We start from the raw sequence: 12,053 nt of genomic DNA on the forward strand, positions 1-12,053 counted from the left end.
AATTAAAGGCTGCATCAAAATTGAACGCAAAGAAGACATCTCACTATATTTCCTTTGGAATCTATAAAACTGATATTTATGCATTTCTGACTGCTTCACTCCCAGGTCTTCCTCTCTTTGTTTCTTTTCCTGTTAAAAATTTGTGCTACAAAACCTACTATGACTTTTTGGCTGAAATTTATATCTCCCTAAGAAGGAAAATAACATTTGAAATTACTTATGTAATGTTTACCTGGTCTTCTGACTGCTTTATTTAACTTGGAAGAGTCATATGAGCAAAATGTGGGCAAAATATGTTTCTGATTCATTGAATCCTATGTCTATTTTTTCATAATCCATTTAACATGAGAGATGTATTTCATTTCCAGTGATCCTAATTTTGCTTGTGCAATCCAGTGCAGGCTCCCTATCCATCTTTTTCCTGAGAGTAAAACAGAATTTGAGGAAAATAGCTCTGTAAAAATTTGAGCTATTTGTGAAAATAGCTCAATATACAGTATGGATATCTCAGTTAATATACCTATGGATACCAAATAAAATTCTGGCTCTCACTCTGAAATTTATTTAAGTGCTGTTGATATAACATTTGGGAATATAGTCAACAAATTGCTATAGAAACATTTTGTTAGTATAGTTACAACAGTTATAGGCTGCAGAACTGTTTTCACTGAAATGGGAGACCATAAAATTCTCTTTTGACAGTGACGTGCCACTGCAAATGTGTTGTACCCTGGTCAATGGGAATGGAAGGGATTGCCTTACAAATCATTGGCAGGGACTTCTTAAAATACAGCAATGCTTCTTTTTGAGCTTTTTTGCCATTTTATTTTATTCCATCACATGTGATAGAATAAAATGATAGCTTTCACATTGATTTTTTCCCAACAGACAGCTTATCTAAATTCAGCATGTTTAAAAACATTAAACAATGAAAATAAGCAAAGCTTTTCCCTTAAACTTCCCAGAATTAGCAAAAAAGTGTTCATGATATCATACAGTTTCTTCCCAACTCTGAATGAACTGAAATATGGGTGATATCACATATCCAGAATAGCATTAATTCCACTGCAGTTTAGAAATTTGCTGTGTATACTTTGACTTTCTGACACCCAACTTCATCTCCCTTCATACTCAAAGAAAACACTTCAGAACTTGATCTATTTAGCACATTAGTGAGTCTATTTCCAGACAAGATGCACAACACACAGAAATGATTTCTTGGTTTACTATGAGAAGCTCAGGGAATCTGTGCAGAAAAATGTGCTTTTCCTGATAATGTTACAAATTGCTGTTAAATCTATAGCTACTAGTAAATCTATAGCTATTAGTAAATTAAACTAGTCATTGCATGAAATACCCACATCTAGACAGCTAAATTATTTGAATAGTCTTTGCCATGGATAGGACTGGGGCCAGTTGGCATTACCTAGTTTGTCCTTTGGCACAGTGGGAGTCAGCATGCGGCTTAACGGAAGGGCAAGACAACAAATCCAATATTCTTTAATTTACAAGTGTGCATGAGATTTATACCTACACTGCATCCCAGTATGTATATGTCAGTGAGTGAAAGGCATCCATTCTGCTCTCTGAAGGGACTTTATTAGCTGGAGACAAGTGCAAATGTGGCAATGACAACTGCACAGTACTTTCTATAGAGTTAGAAATAAATTTTAGTATTTCTCTTTTAACACTCATGATATCTTCCTCTTCTTAGGTAGAATTTCAGTCTTTAAACGTATTTTTAATGAGCCTTGCTCTTGCAAGTAAATGTTTATTAGGCATACTAAGTGAAATATCTTTGAGGCCAGTATGTCACCTATTGTATTGATAAGACTATTATATGGCTTCCTGTGACAGATATTACTTAGATAGGTAGGAGTCCTAATGTTGCTTTCTTTTATTTCTCTGTGTGTGATAATCTGAGATTAGCAGTAAAGGCACCAGGAAAGTAAAACTCCTTCTAATGTGATTATGTTTCAAGCAAGTGGAGCTATAACCGGGTAGTGTGTTTGATACATTTCATCTATCAAAACAAAAAGAGAACAAGGTAAAGAAAACGAGTGAGGTGCATGCTAGAATTTTTAATATTTCACTATTTGAACAGTAAGTTCCTAAATCTCATCTTGTATATTCTGTGAATACCATTAAGGATCCAGACAATAATGATAGTAGTGTTTCAGATATTTCAGACTCCAAAATATGCATACTAAATTTAGAACAGGCACGTAGGTAAAACCCAGTAACTATATATACTTCCCCCGTATGGCCATACATACTGACATATCTGATCCATGGGAAAAGATGGAAATAAGGTAGAGGCATATTAAGTGAGACAAAGACAAATCAGCCACTGCTGGACCAAGTTTTTGAATGAAAGGTAAGGACCAAGCAGAAAGTGGATTAAAAGAGTGATGATAGTAGAGACAGGGAAATTTGCTGTAACTATGAGTTCTGCAGCTACTAAGATTATATTGCAAAGGTGATAACAGTAAGTTTCCATTCAATTCTTCATAGTCTTCCTTTCTAGATAGATCACTATTATTTATCATCTATTGCAGTTTCATGTTCCTTACCCTTTCTGCCTGTCATATCCCCAACCCTTCCTATTTTTAACCTCTTCAACTTGCATCTTCATATTTTATCATATGTTCCTCTTCCTTCTGGATAATTCTCGTTTAATTTCTTGTAAACTGCCCTCGCAGTTCTCTTGTTGGTGCTTGCTGGTGTGGTCTACGTTATGGATATGACCCTAATTCTGAGGGGAATTATGCTGAAAATAGGAAGAAGAACTCATCAGGAAGTTTTGGCTATTCATTTCCAAAGAAACTTTTGGAGCTACTCTTCCTGTGTCATTAACTTAAGCATTAACTCTGCTGATGTGAGTTTCTCTGGTGGAATCAGAATGGAATTGTTTTTGGAAGCCTGAAGTGTGATGAGGACTGATCCAATACATTGCTTGTGGCCTTGTTTTAAATATCTCCAAGGGTGGATGTTCTTTTATTCTGGGCAGACTATAACAATATTTGATGACTTTAACCTGGCAAGCCTGAGAGCAGATTTTGACAATTAAGACCAAGTAATTAATTTTAGTGAGTTTTAAGTAGGGGTGCAAAGCATTTTGCCAACAGACTGACAATACTTAGAACAAATTAGGTCTTTCACTTGCAAAAATAATGAGACACGGAAACATTTATGTTAATAAGTATTGTTCCATTAGAAGCAGCATTTGCTTGCCGCTTATAACTTACGATTGTGAGTTAATTGATCCATAAGTTTTATTGTTATACAAAAGTTAAGCCTACAAGAAATTATATCGTTTGGTCCTCAATCTTAGATTAAAAACCCCCACAAAACAAAACCAAAAGAACCTCCAGCAAATTAAATTAGACAGAAATAAACAGAAAAAAAATGGTCAAAATGCCAATTGATTGATTGAACTATGCAGAGTAAACCAGTGAAATTTAATTCTACCTATGAAATACCTTCTGTACCTTATAAAAAGCACTCAAAAGCTAAGGTCTGTGAAAGCAAAGGTCATTTCTATAATTTTAACAGCAAAAAGCTTTCAGTTAACGCACATCTTGGAAGTACTGACTACATAAATCTTTTAAAGTTAGAACATTTGTGAAATATATTAAATCAATACAATTTATTCAGAAAAAAATCTTAAATGTACAATCTTACAAAGGTGAAACATGTTCATGTCACCATTATTCTGTGATAATTCAGTTCTTAATGCATTCAACTGTGAACTGCCTACTGAATAGAAACAATGGCTCATAATAGCAAAATTCATTTTTCAGATAGAGTGAAGAAAAGACAATTTACATGTCACCTCTACTCCACTGCTTGGCATTGTCATTAAAGAAACACTCTCAATCAATATTTCTCATTTGCAAATTAAGTACATGAATATTTAAAAGGCATTAACATTTGTCAAACTCTGGCCCTTTCAGTACATTTGGGGGTCTCACTTTGTTCTCAAGTATTCAAAACCCTTGTGAAAGCTTTCTGATTAAAGGCCTTTCTCTGCTTTCTCAAACTTACAGTTCCAAGACATAGTAGTAATAAGGTCTTGGATACTACAGAAGACCTTGCTTCATCAACTGAAGCTAGTAAAAAGTTAATTGCAGATCTAACATATTTGTGGAGTGACTCATACCCAAAATTCTCAGCAGCTAGATTGTGCTGTGCAGGTATGGGAAGGCTGATCTTAGTGGAATTTAGGTGAAGCCCAGAGGGAGTCTTAGGGCCTACTGGACTCCCAGACACAGTACCCAAAACCCACAGGGAGAATTTATTTAAAATATGTGCTATTTGAAAGGCAGATAATTCAGCAGCTTGAAATATCGTAAAAATTATGTATGAGGGACTGCTGTAAATCCAGGGCTTTAATGGGAATGAAAAAAAATCAGTCCTTCTAATTGTGTGAGTGCAAAGAGTGGTATTGTGATTTTATGCTGTTCTCCCTTTGCAAAACCCTTCCAGCATGCATTAATGTGAGGGTAGGTCTGCAGTATTGCTTGTGTATTTAACTACACTTATCCATTATCATTATTTAGACAAGTAAGAGAAGCACTGCACTCCAGCTATAACCACCTTGGAAAGGAGGTTTTTGGTTTACTTGTTTGTTTGTTTTGTGGCGTGGCTTTAGTTTGCTTTCATTTTCTTCCCCCATCCAACTGACTACATACAGGACTAAATTTTCAGGTATTAATTTTCTGACTACAGGACTAATACCTACTGAATAAATGCTACTAAACTCTCCTAAGATCAAAAATATAGGATGGTAGCATTCAATCTGTGTGTTTACTAGTAAGTAAATCAATTGAAATATGTCCCTCACCCCATCTAAATTTTGAATGCCTCTATATACTTGTTTGGAAGAGTGGTCTAGGCAAAAATATTGTCAAGAAACATGCAAATATTTTAACAGTAGATAACTAAGTTGCAGTGAGTGACCTGGACCACCAGTTCACCAACATAAACCCAAGGCTGCAGAGTGGGAAAGGATGCAAAGGTATAACCATTCCCAACACAACTCTTTGACTTCAATGAGTTAAAATACATAGGTTGAAAGATGAAGCACCCTAGCAATATTTTTAGTAATGAAGAATAATCTTAAACCCTCTTCCTCAGTCAGTAAACCCTAAAAAAGCTTATGTCTAATACGTGGAAACACAATTTAGGAAAATCAAATCTGTATGTCACAATAGGAATATTTTATAATGCTGGGATGTACTGAGAAAGTTTGAATTTTGCTTTTTTTCTTTTTGTTTGAAGAAATTGCATCCTTCAGGCAGTAGCTATAATCTTTTCCCTTGGTTTCAAAGAAGAGTACAATAGTCCCAGTGATTCCTTCGTCTATGGCCAAAAATAATTTTCCTGAAGAAATGTACTATAAATAGGCCATGATATAAAATTTATTTATAACTTTATTTAACTTACTTTTAAATTATTCTAGAATTTATTTGAAAGAAAAATAAAAAGCAATCCTGAGGACTTCTGCTTGAGTATCTGAAAAATCCAGTGTTTTGTTCTAATAGTTCTACTGGGGTAGTATTACATAAAAAATGCACGATAATCCAAGATATCTTATTCTCAAGAGAGGAGTCTATTCCTCTGCAACACCTGAGTATTTAATAAGATGTGGCCAGTCACCCTTAGAAATTCTGTGTTTCAAAAACAGTGAGTCATGACATGAGGTATCTTCTGCCAGAAAGGAAGCCCAGCTGTGGTTCTCCTGTATTTATTTGCCATAGACACTTCACTCAGGGACTCTGTGGGCCATTGGAATGTTTTGTACTGTTTGCAGAATGTCTCTTTCATCATGTGCCTTTTGGAGAGCCTGGATGTCTGACTGTATCCATTGATCCACCCTGGAGGCTAATTTTAGATATCATGAAATCAAAATTGGAAGCACCTAGAGAGCTTGTTTGGATCTTGTTTCTATTCCCTGAAATAAATATTTAAATCTTTCCAACATCTCAATGAAAATAAAAATTATTAAAACACAGCTTAATTCCAGTACATAAATACTATCATAATTCTAACTCAGACATTATTTTCTCTCCTCTACAACCCTCTATAGTCTGACTTTGAATCATTACTTTAATAGGGGTGTTTTTCAAAGCAGTTTATCATATTTCTTCTGTAAGAAAATGCAAGCTAAATTACTGATTGCAAAAAGTTCTAGTTTCCTTCTCATGTCATCTTCACTAATGACTGCAATGGCCTATAATTTCCTACATTTTTCATTTGCCAGCTCAGTTATGGTTGTGTGAATTCTCTTACTTTTTTGCCTCATCAGTCCCACAGACTGTGGTGTCTTCCTGGTAATCCCACAAAGCCTTGACTCCTTTGTTGCTGGAAGATGTAATTGGCCAGCACTATTTGGCATCTTTATTGGTGACATAGACAAAGGGATCAAGGGCACCCTCAGCAAGTTTGCTGATGGCACCAAGCTGTGCAGTCAACGTACTGGAGGAAAGAGATGTCATCCAGCAGGACCTGGACAGACTTGGGAAGTGGGCCTGTGAGTGGCTTAGGAAGTTAAAAAAGGCCAAGTGCAAAGTTCTGAACCTGCCTGGCTGCAGTCTGGGATGAGAATGGATTGAGAGCAGTCCTCAGGAAAAGGCCTTGAATCTGTTGGTGGATGAGGAGTTCATAACCAAGCAACGTGTACTTGCAGACCAGAAGCCAAACTTACCCTGGGCTGCATCCAAAGCCATGTGGTCAGCAGGGCAAGGAGGTGATTATCACCTTCTTTTCTGCTCTTGTGAGACTCCACCTGAAGTGCTGCATCCAGCTCTGGGGCCTCCAAAATAGGAAGGACCTGTTGGAACAGGGGAAGGAGAAGGTTAGAGCACCTCTCCTGTGACGGCAGGCTGAGAGAGTTGGGGCTGTTCAGTTCAAAGAAGATTCAGGGATGACTTTAGAGCGGACTTCAGTATTAAAGAGCACTACAGGAGAACTGGAGAGGGACTTTTTACAAGAGATTGTGGTGGCAGAAAAAGAGAGAATGGCTTTAATCTAAAAGGCTTGATTAGATATTAGGAAGACATTATTGACTGTGAGGGTGATGAGTCACTGGAATATGTTGCCCAGAGAGGTGGTGGATGTCCCATCCCTGGAAGTGTTCAAGGCCAGGCTGGATGAGGCTTTGAGCAACCTGGTGTCTTAGAAGGTGTCCCTGCCCATGGCAGAGGGATTGCAACTAAATTATCTTTAATGTCTCTTCCAACCCAAGTCATTCTGTGATTCTGCCTTTATGTGTTCAAGTCCCCTGACAGTCTTAAAGAACCTCCACAAAACTCACTTCTATATTTTTTATTTATTGTATTGGGGTATATCTGGACACATTTGGAGTGTCCAAAGTGTCTTTGGATACTTGTCCTGCAAGTATCCAAATGTCAACCCATAGTGTGAATAGAAGGGAAGAATGAACCTCAACCTGCTAGCTTCACCTCTGCTAACACAGTCCTCTGTGCAGTTTGTCTTTGCTGAAAGGGAGCCCTTCATTCTAGTTCACCCTCTCTGGCAATACTCCCAGTTCCTTTACTGCAAAACTGAACAACCTTTCTGACCAGTTCTCTTCCATGGATTTACTTCATCACAGGTATAGTACTCTGCATTTGCCTTTGCTGAGATCATGAGGTTACTGAGAGTCAGTTTTTTCCATATGCAGCCAATCTGTCTGAACAGCATTTTGCCTGCCAGTGTATCGATCGCTTTCCACATCGGTTTTGTGTCGTCTGCAAACTGGGTCATGCATGAAGTTATTAAACTAGACCCTGCCCTTAGGGAGTCCTATTAGTAATCAGTTGCAAGTTAGACTTCTTCCTGATGATCATGACACTTTGAACCCTGTGTTCAGTCAGTGTTCAATCCAAATCATTGGTTATCCATCCAGTCCAACTCTCTCTAGTTTGTATACAAGGACACTCTGGTCAAAAGTATGCTCATATATGCTATGACTATATCCAGTATATTGCTGCAGTCAAAGTTAACAATGCAGGCAGAAGTCTGCTTTGCACCACATATTGTATCTCTTGGTGTGTGAGAAATAGTTATTAGCTTATGTATTTTATCTATTCCAAAATGTCTGAAATCCTCTGAGAGCCTCTTTATATATATATATATATATACTTTGAAACTAGTATATAACCAATGAGTTGGTTCACTCCATAAGAGACTCACGGACAATTAAATGAATGGGTTTCTGTGACAGAGCAAGGGGACTAAGTTCTTTGACAGTACAAATGTACTTTTAGCTTAAAACCTGGACTACTTATTGTTTAGGATTTCTATCAGAGGATGGTAGAGTGGAAAGCACAAGGATGCTTAGTGCAGCTCTTTATGTGTTTCAACATAAAAAGAGCTTCTAGGGCATGTATTTTCAGGAATGCTGCATGTCCACTGCTACAGAGTGTTGTCAGAACCAAAGTTCTTTACAGCTAAACAAGAAAGATTTCAAACTTCTTTATATCATGGAAATATCTGGAAACCACTGACCCAAAGAAAGACAAACTCAGAAACATTAGAATGTGACTTAGGATTATAACATTTATATCATGGAACTTTTTAAAAACTTTGACTTCTAATGGTTTGATCAAAAAGAATTCGTAAAAAATAATAAACATGAACAAGATGCATAAAAACTGCAGAGTAGAGCAGGTGGAAAATCAAGTGTGAAATTGGCAAATTTTTGAGTTATGTGGGAAGTCACTGTGTGACTAGAACTGAATTGCTGAGGTTATGCTATCTAAACAATGGCAATTTATTATGTTAAAGTAACAGACTCTTTAACCCAGATTTTAAAAATGTGCAAAATTATGATTTAAGTGGAATAAGCTAGACAAGGCATGACCAGCAAATGACTGAGACCTGTGTAATGGGAATTTTACTGGGAGTGAAGATGAAATGGAATGTCTCATTTCCTAAGTAACCTATGGATTTCTTTCCTGCCATATCTGCACACATCAAAGGAGACAGGGCTACAGAATATTGCAATGACAGTTAGGAAGATTAATTTATTCCTTTCACTTATGTTTACTCTGTTATGTTGTGACAGTATTAACTTATAAGCAGCAAGACTAGATAATATCACATGTGAATGTAAAGTTTTGAATTAAAAAGTGATTGTTATTAACATATATCATCACTGAACAAGGAGATCTCTATAATTTGTGGTAAATTTATTAGAGGTACATTGTATTTTGTGCAGACACATTTCCAGCTGAGGAAAGACTCATACCTGAATTATTGGAAAACCACCAAAAAAAATGGTTCTTTTTAGTTGATCATAGAGTCATAGAACGGTTTGGGTTGAGGGGGACCTTAATGATTACCTCATTCCAATCTCCCTGCCATAGGCAGACACACATTCCACTAGACCAGGATACTCAGGGCTCCATCCAACCTGGCCTTGAACACTGCCAGGGACGGAGCATCCACAGCTTCCCTGGGCAGCCTGTTCCAGTGCCTCATCACTCTCGTTAATTACTATTAAATAACATTATCTGCCTTTTTAGATTTTTTTTGTCTGTTGTTGCTATTGCCATGTTTTACATGAGGAAGACCCTATTCAGAGCAATCATGACTTTGGTTTGCACATTTCAGAAGCTGTCACTGAGCAATCTTAACTCTTCTATAGTTTTGATTATAAATCCAGAAACTAGCATATCAGAGCAACTTACATGACACCTTTGTAATGATATGAACCTGATTATATTTGAAAGCACAAAATTAGTGATAAGAATCAACTACAGATCCTAGAGTCTACATTTCTGACTCCAGCTGTGTCACAGTTGTAACCACAGAGTTGGTAAATTAATCATCAAATAAAGAAAACAAATAGCCAAAACATAAAAAATAGTATTTTGTGTGACACTGCAATTTATTCTTAATTATTCTTTGCTTGAATGTCAAAAATTTTTGTTTACCTGGGGCAGGTTTGCCCCTTTTTACAGAAAGAAAGAACAGATAACAACTAAACAATGACACCACATAACAATAGCACACAAAAATATAGTTGGACACTTTTTCAGCATAAGGATCAATACAGGCTTCTGAAAGCATATCATGCCAGTGTGCCACACCCATCATTCTCTCCCTTTAGATTACAAGGTTATCAGTGAAGCTGTCAGTCACAGCAGCACAGTTAATCTTCAGGAGCCAAAGCTGCATTCCAAAACTGTCCACAAACCAAAGAAACTGCCAGCAAAGAAAGGAAAATGACTGTGAGTCTAAATGCCATCAGGCTAAAGTGGCAGACCTTGATCCATGCTCATAATATCTCTGGCAGACTTCCTACCTTCCCCAGAGAAAGCAGATTTTGTTCAAATTCCCGTCAATAAAAATTGTGGATAACATTGTTGAAGTTATGAGTTTTTAGAAAATTAAATGCATAGATAATTTTTTTTTTTAGCCTCAGTTATCTCTGTGATGAAAACCATTACAAATTGCACTTGGAAAGGGAAATGTAAGATTGTACATCTTGTGCAATAGGGCCTTTAAAAGTGATTTCTACCTGTACTGGAATTTTCAGGTTGTTTTCAAGAAAGAGGTTTCATTTGAGAGGCTGGTTATTCATAAAAAAGGCTTCTTAATTTATTGCTGATAAATGATTAGTTTCTGCAGTTTAGTTCCCTATCTATATCTAAAGAACTGGAAAGGCATGATGAGGACTTAGATGTTACTTGAAAGTTAGGAATTCAGTTATAGCACTAACTATAATGTAAATGATAGTAAACTGTGAGTAAAAGGTGTTAAAGCCATGCTTGAAAAAGCTAGTTTTTCCTTTCCCTTTAGCTGTGACTGTTTTGGTGTTCACAATCTGTGACTGTTAACAACATAGGAATACATTGTACGTCTACTTCTTTGACAATGGAGCTATATTTTTTTAGTGGAAATCAATGGCTTTTGCCTTATAACACAGAAAGGAATCTCAACAGCATTTGTGGTAGCTTAACCACGTAATTTCTGTTAATGTTAAGGGGAACTTCATATCTAAGCTACCCTGCACAGTTCTAAAAAGTTTCTTCAGTACATAGTCTCTTTTTTCTGGAGGTGCCATTTGTGATATTGCTTGTCACAGGGACTTCATACGCAATTTTACTTTTTTTGTCACAAGCAACAGCCATTGACATTTCTCTACCTAATTCATGTCACCATTATAAATAGTTACATTTGGAACTATTACGTGAACATACTATTTATACAAGAGAAGATGGGGAATCAAAGCCAATATTTTCCTGTGAAGGACGCAAAACTAGAAGAAAATTTTTCTCCTAAACAGATGGGATCAATCAGTATAGGTTAATGTGTATTTTCAGTAATGCCTGTCCTTATTTTACCCTGTGGAACCCTCTTTTAGCTGATTTTAGCAACATGAGCTGCATTTTGAGGACACCTGAAAAGTAGACAGACACCCTTATAGAAGCCAGATATTCCTTGTTTCAGGTTATTAGGCATCCAGATTTACAACTTTTCCTCACACAGTTCTTAATTTTCAAAGCCTGTAGCTAAAAATTTCTGCTCTTTCATTTGCATAATGACTTTTCACTCCAGTTTTACTGGTAGATCACCAATTTAAAAATATCTTTGGCCATTCCTAACAGATTGTTCTTTCAATCTGATGAAGCAATAAAATGATTTTCCAGCCTGACTTTAGTTTTGAGGAAATGAGCTGCAGTTCCCAAAGAATATGTTCAGTAAAAATCACCTGAATTGACACCATGGTATGTTGGCAGCCTTCCTTAGAGAGGCCAAGCACTATCTGACCCAAGTCCGATTCTCACCCTGAAAAGAATGACTCTAGAAATAGCATTATGTACTATGGGATGCTTCTCAAGCTCTCCTTTTTTTCCTATAAATTCATTCACGCCCATTAAAAATTCATTACAATGCATACTAAGTGATTATTCCTTCAGAAAGAAAAAGCACTGGCCTTTCAGATGCAAGTATAGCTATTATAAGGGCAATAAACTGTTTTGTATTCAAAAGGTATTTGCGGTTACGTACTGAGTTTAATCTAACTTGGCTACTTAGGT

Source organism: Molothrus ater, chromosome 3 (genome assembly GCF_012460135.2).
Source record: "Molothrus ater isolate BHLD 08-10-18 breed brown headed cowbird chromosome 3, BPBGC_Mater_1.1, whole genome shotgun sequence".
In the NCBI taxonomy this organism is placed as follows: Eukaryota; Metazoa; Chordata; class Aves; order Passeriformes; family Icteridae; genus Molothrus; species Molothrus ater.